The following is a 14079-nucleotide window of genomic DNA, read 5'->3' as shown; positions in this document are numbered from 1 at the left end:
TCTTCTTTCCCAGTTCGTTTGAAAATTGTTTTCTTCTTCTCCTCTGATTGCTTGCAATTGGAGTCCAGAGACGATGCTGAATAACAATGGTGAGAGTTGGCATCTTTATCTTATTCATAACATTAGGGGGCATGCTCTCAGGTTTTTACCATTGTGAATCATGTGTGCAGTGGATTTATTCATATATGGTTGAAGAAGGTTCCCTGTGATCCCACTGCCTGTACATGTTTTTGCATATACCCATCATGAATGGGTGTTGAATGTTGTCAAAAGTGTTTTCTGCATCTGTATCCTGAAGAGTTTCAAGGCCTCTCCTTGGAAAACTTCGTTACCTTTCAGTGTTCTTTCTTCCTTTCGCCTCCTGATGCAAAGAGCTGACTCAGTAGAAAATGTCCTGATACTGGGAAAGATTGAAGGTAAAAGGAGAAGTGGTCAGCAGATGATGAAACGGTTAGATAACATCACCAACCCTGTGGACATGAATCTGAACAAGTTCTGGGAAATAGGGAAGAGAAGTCTGGCAGGGTAGAGTCCATGGGGTTCTGAAGAGTTGGGTATGACTTACTGACTGAATAACAACACAAATTCTCTCCTGTGATTGATACTACTATTCATTCTTGACTACTTCCTTTTCTAATGCACTTCACCCTATCCATACCTCAGTGTTGTTAATTTTACCCCTTATCATGCTTTAGATTCAGCCACATATCATTGTCTTTATTGACACTCACCTGGCACAAAATGTGCAGATTTCTCAACTGCAGATGACTCAAGGGACTGCAATTCATTCTCTAGCATCCACGTATGTTCCTCGGACACTGTCTACCTTGCTACAATCAGAGAAAATTGTCACTCACCAGCTAAGCCATGTGATGGAAAGCAAGATCTTGAGAAGAGCCTATGAGGACTCTGGATTCTACCTTATTCTCAGTCTTCACGTTGTTTCTTTAAGTCTATTCTTCAATCACACCGACCTTTCAATCTGTGCTCTTTTCTTCTTAGTCTCACCATCTGGGCCTATGCCATTCTACTGCTCCCCTTGGTTTCTCTTGTCTGTTAATGCCTATGAGATCTTATTTTAACTTCCTCATGCAGCTTTTTCTGACTTTACAGATTGTTATTAGACTACTATTTTAGATTGACCTGTTCAATGCACTTTGATAGATTGTCTTCTCTGACTGGAATAGACGATCATCTCCCAAGTCTATTTCGCTTGGGATTTTATTCAGTTGTCTTCTGGAATAGAGGTCTGTGTTTGAAACATACAACCTAAATAGTGGAATCGATAAGAAACATGTTTAACCTTACTATTCTTGATAAACTCTGGACTTGAAGACAGATTATTAAGATCCTATCCCTTGAAAAAAAGGAAGTATATTGTTTATAAGTTAAAACCACCAACTTTGGGTGTCCATCTCAAGATCAGCTAAAAAAAATCATCAGCTTCTAAGAAAAGCTTATCTTTCCATGACTTATGTGGCCAAGGAACATCAAAAAGGAAAAAATAAAAATAAAAACATACAAACAAAGTAATCTCACAGGTCTGTACAAAGGATAGTAAATAGCAGCAGACAATGGCATTTCACCGTAAGAGAAATTGAGGCTAGAGTATGAATATTTTTCCCGTTCCTTTTCTTGACGAATGGTAGTTGTTATTCTGTGGTGGGAATGTTTTCCATCAGATTTCCTAAAAGCAGAGCCCATCTTTGTTACTCAGAGGACTCAATGGTGAGGGTTTTCCAGAAGAAATGGAATGAGGGAAACAGGGTATAGCAGAGGGGAAACAAAATCTAATGTCAAGCAGAGACCAAGTTACACCAGGCTTTATCTCACTTTGTATTAAGACATTTACTTCCGTGTCACTCAGTCCAAATCTCACCCACAGATGTGGGAATTTCACCTCTTGGGTGAGGAAGCTTTCATATGACCAAAGGCAATTTTCCAGAACAGGAAACTTTTCACAAAAATTAGTGGCCAGGGTTTATGGAGTTGAGGGATGCCTAGTGAAAGTAACCTGAGTGGTGCACTATAATAAGTATAGTCTGGTGTGTTCTACCCAGCAGGCCACACTGCTTCTCGTTTTTTACCGCTGGTCTTCCTACTTACTGTATGCCTGAAACAGAGGCTACCACTGACCCTTGGACCACTAAAATTTGCCATGAAGCAAGCCACATCCACATATTATAGGAATTAGAAAGTGTCAGTTGCTCAGTGGTGCCCAATCTTGGCGACCTCATGGACTGGACCCCACCAGGCTCTTCTGTCCATGGTATTTTCCAGCCAAGAATACTGGAATGGGTAGACAGTTCCTTTGCAAGGGGATCTTGACAAATTGAACCTGGGTCTCCCACGTTGCAGGCAGATATCTTATTGTCTGAGCCGTGCACATCAAGGACAAAGAGAATACCAGGTATTTCACTGACTAGCCGCCATACTCAAAGTCCAAGTCCAGGGTCCAATTGTCCTACTGAATGATTCCTTTAATGGTTGCTGCTAGTAATCCAGGCTCTAAAGTCAAAGAGAAAGTTGCTCAGGCATGTCTGAGCCTTTGTGACCCCATGGACTCAGCAGCCCATGGAATCTTCTAGGCCGGAATACTGGTGTGGGTAGCCTATCCCTTCTCCAGTGTATCATCCTGATCCAGGAATTGAACCGGGGTCTCCTGCGTTGCAGGCAGATTCTTTATCAACTGAGCTATCAGAGAAGCCCAATCTTGGCAGTAAGGCCAACCTCTAAACTGCATGTCCTATTACAAAGTGATGTGCACAGAATTAGATAAGTACAAGTAAGAAGGCTTCTAAGGAGCAAAATGACCAAGTGGTTGCTATTGAAAATATCTCTATATGAAAGAGTTTAGAAGTTCCAGGGAGATGTCTTGATTATGAAGCTTGCAGGGAAAGGAAAAAATAGAAGACAGAGCTTTGCAGGCCCACATTCATTCCATAATTCAGCTCTAACAGCTTAAATAGTATCTATCGCATACACTGTTCTCTGAGGCAGAAAAGGTGAAAGCTTAGAGTTCGGCAACTGGCAATCTGATCCAATTGCTAATCTAATCCACGGACCAGGAGCTGACTGCGGCTCAGATCATGAACTCCATTATACTCTTTGCAGCCAAAGATGTAGAAACTTCATAGAGCCAGCACAGAAAGACCAGAAGCTCTCTGTGGCTCAGATCATGAGCTCCTTATTGCCAAATTCAGACTTAAATTGAAGAAAGTGGGGGACACCACTAGACCATTCAGGTATGACATAAATCAAATCCCTTATGATTATGCAGTGGAAGTAAGACACAAACTGAAGGGACTATATATGATACACAGAGTGCCTGATGAACTATGGATGAAGGTTCATGACATTGTACAGGAGACATGGATCGAGACCATCCCAACAAGAAAAAAAAAATACAAAAAAGGAAAATGGCTGCCTGACGAGACCTTACAAAGAGCTGTGAAAAGAAGAGAAGTGAAAAGCAAAGGAGAACAGAAAATATATACCTATTTGAATGCACAATTCGAAAGAATAGCAAGGAGAGTTAAGAAAGCCTTCCTCAGTGATCAGTGCAAAGAAATAGAGGAAAACAATAGAATGGGAAAGGCTCGAGATTTCTTCAAGAAAATCAGAGATACCAAGGGAACATTTCATGCAAAAATGGGCTTGAAAAAGGACCAAAAATGGTATGTACCTTACAGAAGCAAAATACATTAATTAGTGGTGACAAGAATACACAGAACTGTACAAAAAAATCTCCATAACCCAGATAGTCACCATGGTGTGATCACTCACCTAGAGACATGCATCCTGGAATGTGAAGCCAAGTGGGCCTTAGGAAGAGGCACTACGTACAAAGCTAGTGGTAATTATGCAATTCCATTTTTAAATCCTAAAAGATAATGCTGTGAAAGTTCTGCGCTCAATATGTCAGCAAATTTGGAAAACTCAGAGGTGCCCACAAGATTGCAAAAGGTCAGTTTTCATTCCAATCCCAAGGAAAGGCAATGCCAAAGAATACTCCTTGCTTGGGCCTACAAAAAACACTACACTACACTTGCTTTCACCACAGCTCACAGTCAGTTGTTTGGCTTTACTGCACACAAGAGAGCACACCCAAGTTTTTTTGGTAAAAGTATTGACTTCTAAGTGTGTGTGTACCAAAGAGGGATACAATACTTTTATTTCAAGAACCAAGTAGACTTATTGATGTAACTTGTTTGTGTAAAATTTCTTGAGGAATGAAATTTTGCAAGTTTCATATTTGTGGTTTCTATTTAACTAAGCAGCCTATATTTTAGGTTGATATAATTTACTTCATAGTAAAGTAAACACTGGCTGAGTGTTACCCTTTAACTGTTAGGAAACCAGTGATGTGTGATGTCACTGTTGCTCAGATTGAGAAACAGTGATGATCTGTGAGGATCTAGAGAGATTAGCTTTGTAGTGTAGTCATGCATTATTTGAATTTGCACTGTGTAAAATCAGACAAATTAGAAAAGTATCTGCAGAATGATTTCAAATGGCACGTAGTATTTTTCAGTAATTAAAGATGTGTTTCCTAAAGATGCATCAGTTGGTTCAGAAAACTGCATTAGATCTCCTTCATGATATCACACAATTACTGGGAACTTGATCTTGAGGTCTCTGATTGAAGAAGATCCTTTTCAGGTTTTGTCTGAAGAATTTGTGATAAAAGAACCATGTTATACATTTTCTATCTCTGATCCAGGTGAATCAGATGACTTTCCTTCACTCACATTTCCTCAAAAACGTTGGAATATAGTTGAAAGTGATCAGCTTAAATCTATTTGTTGGGGTGGGAGTGACCTTTCTATAGCCATCAATGAAAAGACGTCAAGAAAGAGCTCTTCACGATCAATGAAAAGACGTCAAGAAAGAGCTCTTGACTCTTTGCAACCCCATGGACTGTAGCCTACCAGAATTCTCCGTCCATGCGATTTTCCAGGCAAGAGTATTCGAGTGTGTTGCGTTTTCCTTCTCTAGGGAATCTTCCCGACCCAGGGATTAAACCCGGGTCTCCTGCGTTGTAGGCAGACGTTTTAGTGTCTGAGCCACCAGGAAGGCCGCCTCACAAGATATCTAAAACCGATAATATGAAAAATTTAGTACAACAGCTTAAACTTTATGGGTTTAGTAAAATACGACAAACTTTTCAAAGATCTCCTTCAGTAGCTGACTTTCTGGCAGAAAAAAAAAATCTCTGTTTTGAATATGGTGTTCATATTTTTTTTCACTTAGTTCAGCAATGTATGAGATTAATCCATGTGACCCAGTGAGTGTGTTCACATGGGTACTTAAAACTGACTTTAAAACTGAGAAAACATGTTATTGACTTTTGTTTTCTTTTTTCTTTTTCTTTTCTTTATTCTTTTTTTAAGTTGAGAACAGCTGGATATCAAAACATTTGAGATCTCAAAAATTTCCTAGCAAGTTTCAACAAGACACAAATCTTGAAGTCACTGAAAGTGGAACTTACTGTAGATATACAACATGATTTTACTTGTGGAACGCAGTAACTTCTAATATGTATGTATTTAAAACTGCTAATGGAGGTGTTTAGATGCTATTAACTTTGTATGCTTAAATGAATCAGTTTTGTAGTTGAGCTATGCTTTTCTGTTTTACCGTGCTTTAAAAAGTCATTAAATTTTCTTCTTGAGTTTTAGATGCACTTCTATCATAATCTGAGTTTTAAACGAGTCCATGCCCAGCTTTTTGTAAGAAGAAAAAGAATAAACTGGAATTAAAAATGTCTCTCCAGTATCTTCATTAATTCATGATTACAAGAAGAAGCATGTTAAAGCAAGGAGCAATGTGGATTATCATAAATATGCTTTTCTTTCTGAAACTAGAGGAGTGTATTTTCAGGTTCAACACGTTTAAGTGTGCCTTTCATACGAAAACCTTCTACTAGCCAGATAACTGGTAATACAAGTGCCCCAAATCAAAGGGATTTTACTTCTCCATCATTAACGTCAGTTAGAACACCAGCGCAAACTGTGATAGATCAACCTATGGTTTACAATCACTTGAACATTTTTCCATCAACACTCACATAGCAGCTACATCCAACAAAAGATCATATTGAGAATTTTGCTACTATGACTACCTCTACTTCACAGTACCACATCTTATCGCCATGGCAGAGCAGTTATTTTGGACTAATGGTTGAGATGTCTAACTTTCCAGTTACATACAGAGATATGTGAGCCCTATATGATACTTTCTCTAAGCTGGAACATGCAGGCAATTCATGGTTCCTAGTGCCAATGACCGCTGATACATCTGCTGCCTCTCTTTCAAGGTTAACTCGTCAACCATCTTCCTTATATGGAAATTATCCTAATTACAACCGATCTAACAAATATGTGTCAAATATGCAGGATAATGAAGAGTGAAATTAATGTTGGTACATGTTAACAAATCCCTACATCTCTTAATTGAACAATAAGTTATATATTCATATTCATAGTTTGTTTTTTTAATAAGAGTAAAATTAGAATTTCCTTCAATGTCTGACTATTGGACAGTGCTTTAATATAAAGACTTCAGTTCAAGAAAACTTTTGATATGTATCCCATGTAAATTAAACAATCACTTGTTTTTTTAAAAAAAAGGAAATTAAAGTAAAGGGAAAAGAAGTAATGGATAAAGTGACTTTTGAAACCATCCAGGCTGATCTGAATGGATATCAAAATTAGGATGATACGGGAGAAATAACAGATACAAATCTAACTGAGGCAAGGCAAATGCACAATATATACCTTATAGCTGTCTCAGGTGCATCCTATTCTGTCACTTAAAATAAAGAGAGGTTAGACATGAGGTTGTCTCCATTAGAAACTATGTTTCACACTTGAAAATATATGTGGTGTAGCCTGCTCAGTTATCATGATCAGCATAATAATATCAGAGAGAAGATGACAGAGTGAAAAATTGTAACATGGCATAAAATAGTATGGTATTATAAAGAGTCACTTTTACTCTTCTGTCTTTAATGCGTGTGTTTATTGCCTACCAACAGGATTTCACCCTATATTTCCAAATGCATAATTTGATATTACTTTCCTGTTCCTGTAAAGACAGACTTACATCCTTCTGTGGAATGCAACACCTCAGTTTGGTTCAGATGTTCTTGGATGACCTGATATCTGCTTGCCTTAGTAGCTTCACTAAGTTCCTCTTTCGTTGTCCTTCTGTAGCTATGAAAGGCAAACTATTTTCAGGCATGCTAAGTCTCTTCTCACAACTTTGCTTCAACCTTTTCTTGCAGCTGGAAGGCGAATGTGTTAGCCTTCCTACCAAAGTAAGCACAGATATCAGGCCTTCTATGTGTTTACACACTTTTACTTATGTATCTTGCACATCAGCAAACATATAGCTCCTTCCAAATGACGTGTTTTAAGTACTTCCTGAGTTAGCAATAAAGAGATGTAATAACCAATCAAAAGCTTTATTCATTACTCAACAAAATCCCATATCCTCCACTATTGCTATAATTGACCCTTATAATTGACTGAGAATGTTTTCCTTTATCAAATACGTATTATATTTATGTGAAAGACAAATGAGGTACTTCAAATTATAAAATGATTGTATGCTCTCAGCAAATTTGCAGTCTATTAGAACCCATTTTAAGCATTTTGTTTCAGCCTGCACTTGCCTAAAATTCAATAGCAATTATACATAAATATAAAACAAAGAATAAGCATTCAGTTTAATCATCTATCAAAGTCATGGAGAAAACATGGCCCAAAGTCAATGGCTGCTCCTTAATATACTGTGCAATGAAATATTCTGAGCAGAATATCTGCTTGCTGGTCTGTTCTATACAGACTCTTATGAGCTCTATTTAGAACTGTGGGCAATCTCAACTTGTAGCCATTCCTTTAGACAGTGGTGGAAACATGGAGTCATGTCCGTGTGTTTGTGTGCTACTCCACATAGGGCAACACCAAGTTAAGGTCATCATTCTCATTCTTCCAGCTAATTGACAGTGAGGCCTGGGAAATCTGTGTAGATAAGGGCACATTCACAGCAGCACTTTTTTTTTTCTTGCACTGAAAATTGTCTTTAAAATGCAGGTCAGAGTACTATGCATTAGAGAATTAAGCATTTTGCAGCACATCTGAGTCACTGAAATTGGTGTCTTTAATTATCATTTCAAGCACTAAGTTAAATGGCCTCAGTTTAGATTTCAAGCATCTTGATGTGTAGGCAAATGTACGTGCTTTGAGCACAATCAACACAAATGTGATTGAACCTTCTATTTCTTTGCCTTGTGCAGACTATTCCTTCTGACTCCCTTTCAGCTTCTTTTCATAGTCTACCTTGAGTGAAAGATCCTTCCCAAAGATAACAGGATTAATCTCCATAGATCTTTGGGATATCCATTAAAAGCCATGGCTATGGGCATCAAGATATCTCAAGTTGACAAACCTGTGTTTCTATCCACTCCTGAATATTATCAAATTATTGCACATATTATCAAATTGTGTCTCAATCATCCTACCTAGGGAAACCTGGTTACGTCCTCACATTTCATGACACATTAAAACTTTGATCTATTCTTATATGTCTTTATTGTATCAGTGTTTACAATCCTGATAACATTAAGAAAATATAGGTCAGTACATTAGTTAGACAGTGTGCATGATTCCATTTTTTTAAGTCTGGTGTCTAAAATAGTAAAAGTGCAAAAGAAAATTTCTGGAACAAAACTGCAGAAATTTTGAGAAAAAGACAGATAACATGACGGGTAGGATCAGAGGATGGAATTGGATGCTTAAAGTATAACAAGAAAATAGGTAAATGCAGGACACAAAGGTCAGTGTGACTTCAATACTGTTTCCCGACAATATCATTTTATGTTACCAATCACAGAATAGTCTTATATACAAAATATTCTAAGATACCCTGAGATGTAGAACAAAGATGCATCTTTTAAAGTGGTCTTGTTTAGGATGTCACTAGCGTGAAACCATTTAACTAGAAAAATAATTTCCCACATTTGGTCAAGGGAAAAAAAAAGTGTGAGAGAGAGAGAGAGAGGAAAAAAAAAATGGAATTAGTAAGAGTCCCTGAGTAAGAATTCTCAATTTTCTTTTCTTTTTTTTCCTGTTATTTGTGATTTGGGCACATAAGAGTGTGGCAGGGCTTCTGTGTGTGTGCATAGGAATAAAATGTGTTTGTGTATGTCTGGGTGTTCTTTTTGACTTCCACTTTACAGATTTTTTCCCTGAAAAAAAATGATTAACCCAGAAATACAAATAGGGAAATGAAATACAAATGAAAATGACCTTAGAAAAGACTACTTTCTCTGTTCACAGGGGTGAATTGAAAAGATTGAGAACAATTAGTTAATGATCAAGCTACTTCAGTAAAACAGCTAAAAACTCTGGAACTCTCACAGTTAGCCAAGAATAAGTTGAGAGGGACCTTAGATGTCTACTATCTCACAATAACAAAACAGCCTACCTCTATTATGGCAGTGACAGAGAAGGCTAATTCGACATGTGGATTTTCAATCAGATCACCATGTAATGGGATATTCCCTCCCTTCCTAGCCAGGAAGATACTGTTAAAAATGATGGAGAGCAGGTAGGCTGCACATTCATTATTAATGAAAAATACTCTTGGGAATCAAATGAAACAAAGAATGACATTTGGAATTCTGTCCCTACAAGGTGGAACATACCTTCCCCATGCCCAAGAGTATCAGAAAGAGAGTTAAAATAGACAGAAGGTATAACATCCATATTCTTCTCACCTAATATCTTCAAATTCCAATCCGCGCCCCACTGCTAAGCTGCTGACTATACAGGACTTCTGGCTTCAGCTGTCTGTGGCAACCAGCCAATAAGAATTTTATCAATATAATTTATTTTGATATGCATTGATAGTGCGTGTCTTTAAAAGGCCACAAGACTTCAGAGCTGACTCGAAGAGGCAAACTTTGTACTCTCTGTCTTCAATTTCATGGGGCTTCCATATACATTTCCTTACCTTCACAATCCTCACCCTTCATGTGTAGACAAAAACTGCAACATTAAGAGAAGAGGAATGGCTTCTTCACAGAGAAGGCAATAGGGAAAGTAAAAATGAAGCAGGTGGCCTACCTCCCTATATGCTCAGCAAAGTCAGCCCATATAAGTATTTCTAAGGGATACTAGCATGCATAGGTCAAAGATGCTGCTCCCAGGATTACAGAGCTTGATTGAGATATTTTAATTATATTTTACTTCTCATCTTCTTCCTCAGGTAACATACCAGGCATGCTAACACCTCCAAAAATGGGGAGGTCTGGGAAGTACTTAGAGACAATGTCTGCTGCTGCAGAAGACCAAGGTTGTACATTCAAGTGGTATGTGGGGTAAGGGTTCCATCTCAGCATTCCTCATGACTTTGCAGAAATTTTCCATCCCTGGAGAGCTCTCCAAAGTCTTTGTAAAAAGTATATTTTGAGGGAGGATAGGAAGGAAACTGACAAGAACTCTGTGCTTTCTCACTGTCCTCAATCTCACTTATCACACTATGTACTATGAGAGATTAATATGCTTTATGAACCATCCCACAAGCCGTGCCTACACTTAATTTTTGATGTTCTGTTGTGTCTGACACTCTAAGATCATTTACTGCATTATACTGGGCTCTCTTTCATTGGGATAAGGCAGAGTTTGCTCAAATTCATATCCATCGATTCAGTGATGCCTTGCAACCATCCCGTCTGCGGTGTTTCCCTTCTCCTCTTGCCCTCAATATTTCCCAGCATCAGGTTCTTTCCAGTGATTTGGCTCTTGGCCTCAGGTGACCAAGTATTGGCCCTTCAGAATCAGCATCGGTCTTTCTGTGAATAGTCAGGGTTAATTCCCTTCATGGTTGATTTCTTTGATCTCTCTGCTCTTCACAAGACTCTCAAGATTCTTCTCCAGCCCCACAGTTACAAAGCATTGATGCTTTGAAGCTCGGTTCTTGTGGTCCTTCTCTCAGCTCCATACACGACTGTTGGTAAACAAGTTTGTATATTCAGATCTTTGCCAGGAATGTCTTCACATTTTAATATGTGGAATAGATTAGTCAAAGCTTTTCATCCAAGGGACAGGGTCTTTTAGTTTCATGGCTGCAGTCCATGCCCGAAGTGGTGTTGTAGGTCAAGAAAACAAAATATTTCACTGATTTCATTTTCTCTTCATTGATGCGCCTGGAAATGATGGACCAAATTCCGCTTTCTTAGTTTTTTGAATATTGAGTATCAATCCAGGTTTTCCACACTCCTCTTTCACTTTCATCGAGAGGCTTCTTGTTCCTATTCTTCTGTCATTCGGGTGGTGTCATCATGTTAATTAAGGTTATTCATAACTCCCACATAAATTTTATTTCAAGCTTGAGATCCATCTAGGATTTTATTTTTCATGATGTTCTCTGCACAGACGTTAAATAAGCAGAGTAACAACATATAGTTTTGACATATTCCTTTCCCGATTTTGAACCAGTTAATTGCCCCATGTCCAATTCTAACTGTTGTGCCTTGATTAGCATACACATTTCCCAGGAGGTGGTCTGGTATTCTTACCTCTTTAATAATTTTCCACAATTTGTTGTTGTGGTTGTGTGTATGCTTCACAGTGTACACGTCATTAACAAGGACAATTAAGCAGATAACAATGATTTTATGATATTCCCATGCTTTTTCTACGATCCAAAAATCAAGTAATAATTATGATCAAAGCACTAACTACACTTGCCCGTTTTTTTTTTTTTTGTTTTGTTTTTTGGTTTTTTTGGTCGTTGTTGTTGCTGTTGTTGCTTTCTCTCTTTATCAAGTAGTAAAACAACAACTGGTAGTTTCCTGTGAACTTCCCATATTACTTCTACAAGAATTAAATTATGTCCATGGCAGTCTCTGGCCTTCAACACCGACTGAATGGAGTCAAACTTTGAGATCCGAAATCTGGCATGTGTACTCCGGGAAAATGTCAGGAACGTTAAAAATATTGCTAGATATATTCAAGTGCTGACTTTTCGAACCAAATTATGCTATTATATTTTATGTGGAAAAGTTCTGCATTCCTCCATGTTGACGACAATCCCTCATTGACAGACATTTCAAGGAGAGGACGGTAGAAAAACAACAACAACAAAATGTGCTTGATTGCATGTCAGAAGTCAAAGTTGTACCAATTATGTGTGTTTGAATGGGGCTTCCCATCACATAGATTAATTCATGTCAACTAATATTTCATGTTTTGTTATCAAGAGGAAAAAAAAAGAATAACAGAGCTTGCCAGGAAAACTGATAAGTTCCAAAAAGGCAGAAATGTAGGAGAACGTGAAATGCATCTTTCTCAATGAATGGATTACAAATTATACGTTTATACTGCCTGAAAATAGTTCTCCCAGAGCATCAGATCAATACTAACAGAATACCATGGTCACCAGAGTGGCCCATGTGGATATCAGACATATCGGGATGGAAAGGAATTAAGATGGGAGAAGGAGGATGAGATGAAGCAAGACAAAACCTCTGTCTTAGAATAAGAGACACAGATGCATAGAACAATTTCATGGACTCTGAGGGAGAAGGTGAGGGTGGGACGTTCTGGGAGAATAGCATTGAAACATGTATATTATCATATGTGAAACAGAACACCATTCCATGTTCGATGCATGAGACAAGGGCTCAGGGCTGGGGCAATGGGATGACCCAGAGGGATGGGATGGGGAGGGAGGTGGGTGGGGGGTCCAGGAAGGGGAACACATGTAAACCCGTGGCTGATTCATGTCAATGTATGGCAAAAACTATTACAATATTGTAAAGAATGAGCCCCCAACTAAAATAAATAAATTTATAAAAAAACAAAACAAAACAAAAAACCTCTGTCTTGTGGGTGGTGGGAGATGGAGAAGCAGGAAAGAGATTTCCAGAAGAAGGCAAGCCCCTTCACTAAAGGGTAAATTACTTTGGACTGAAAGGAAGCATGGTAAAACAACTGATGAAATATAAACTGTATAGAGCAGGAGTCACACAGACAATGTGTGATGTGACCCTACATGCCCCAAATTGCAATACAGCTCAATCTGTGTGCATGGGGTCTGGAAGCTGGAACAGAGGATTTAGAAAGCCCTCCTGGGAGAGGACTGCTGTTGACTATGTGGAGATGGCATGATGGAACAAGTACAATTAGTTGTGCTGTAGGAAATTCCTGTTGAGCATTCCCAAACTGCCAAAGAGGCAGGACCTTACTTGCTGTGTCACACTCAGGAGGTAGAGATACCATTGCAGCTCCTTCTCTTCCCACCTTTTGAAAGCTACTACAAGGCAATAGAAAAAGACCAGCCAGAAGTACCACTCATGCTTCTTCAACCTCAGGATAGAAAAGGATCCCATTAAAGCCAAATATTTTCTGCCCATGGCTGCTATCTCCTATTGATAATTGGCACTGCCAGGTTCCAGCAGTCCAAGCAGCTGTACCACCCCCTGTGCTCACCAAGACAGACCCCAGTGCTCCACAAGTGTCTCAGGGCAGACTCCTTTGGTGACCACATGTAAAAGAAGGATAAAAATTACATCTGAGACCAAGGAACAGAGCCATTAAGGCAGTGGCTAGCATATCTTCCAACCAGCTGAGCATGCTGCAGATTAAATATACATGATTGATGACACGGACATTGTGTCTATGAAATACATCAAAAGACAGTAAGAGTTCAAATGAAAGAAAATGCCCAGCCTCAGGCAGCTGTAAGAATGCACATGTGTTATAGCAGTTTTGAGTCTGAGCTCTCCCTAGAGAGATCCAGAGTCCAACTCTCTCCACCTCTGGAGAGCTTTCAAAAGAGGTGCAATTGTCCTGTGACTCATGTTGGGGACTAGGATGCTAATCAGATGAGACACAAGGCAATATGTATTATTCTTCTGATGCTTTGAATTCTTGTGTTGTCAGTGCACTATTTTTCTCAGTTGTAGGCTTCTTTATTACTGCATATTGATTTGGTATTTTAAGATTATTTTGACCATTTATTTATGTATATATACTTCTATTTTTACTTTGGTTTCCTATTTTCTGT

The sequence above is a fragment of the Giraffa tippelskirchi genome, chromosome Y, assembly GCF_054371585.1.
Source record: "Giraffa tippelskirchi isolate mGirTip1 chromosome Y, T2T-mGirTip1v1.2.pri, whole genome shotgun sequence".
Classification (NCBI taxonomy): Eukaryota; Metazoa; Chordata; class Mammalia; order Artiodactyla; family Giraffidae; genus Giraffa; species Giraffa tippelskirchi.
The sequence above is the reverse complement of the archived record's forward strand: the minus strand, read 5'-3'. Positions refer to the sequence as shown.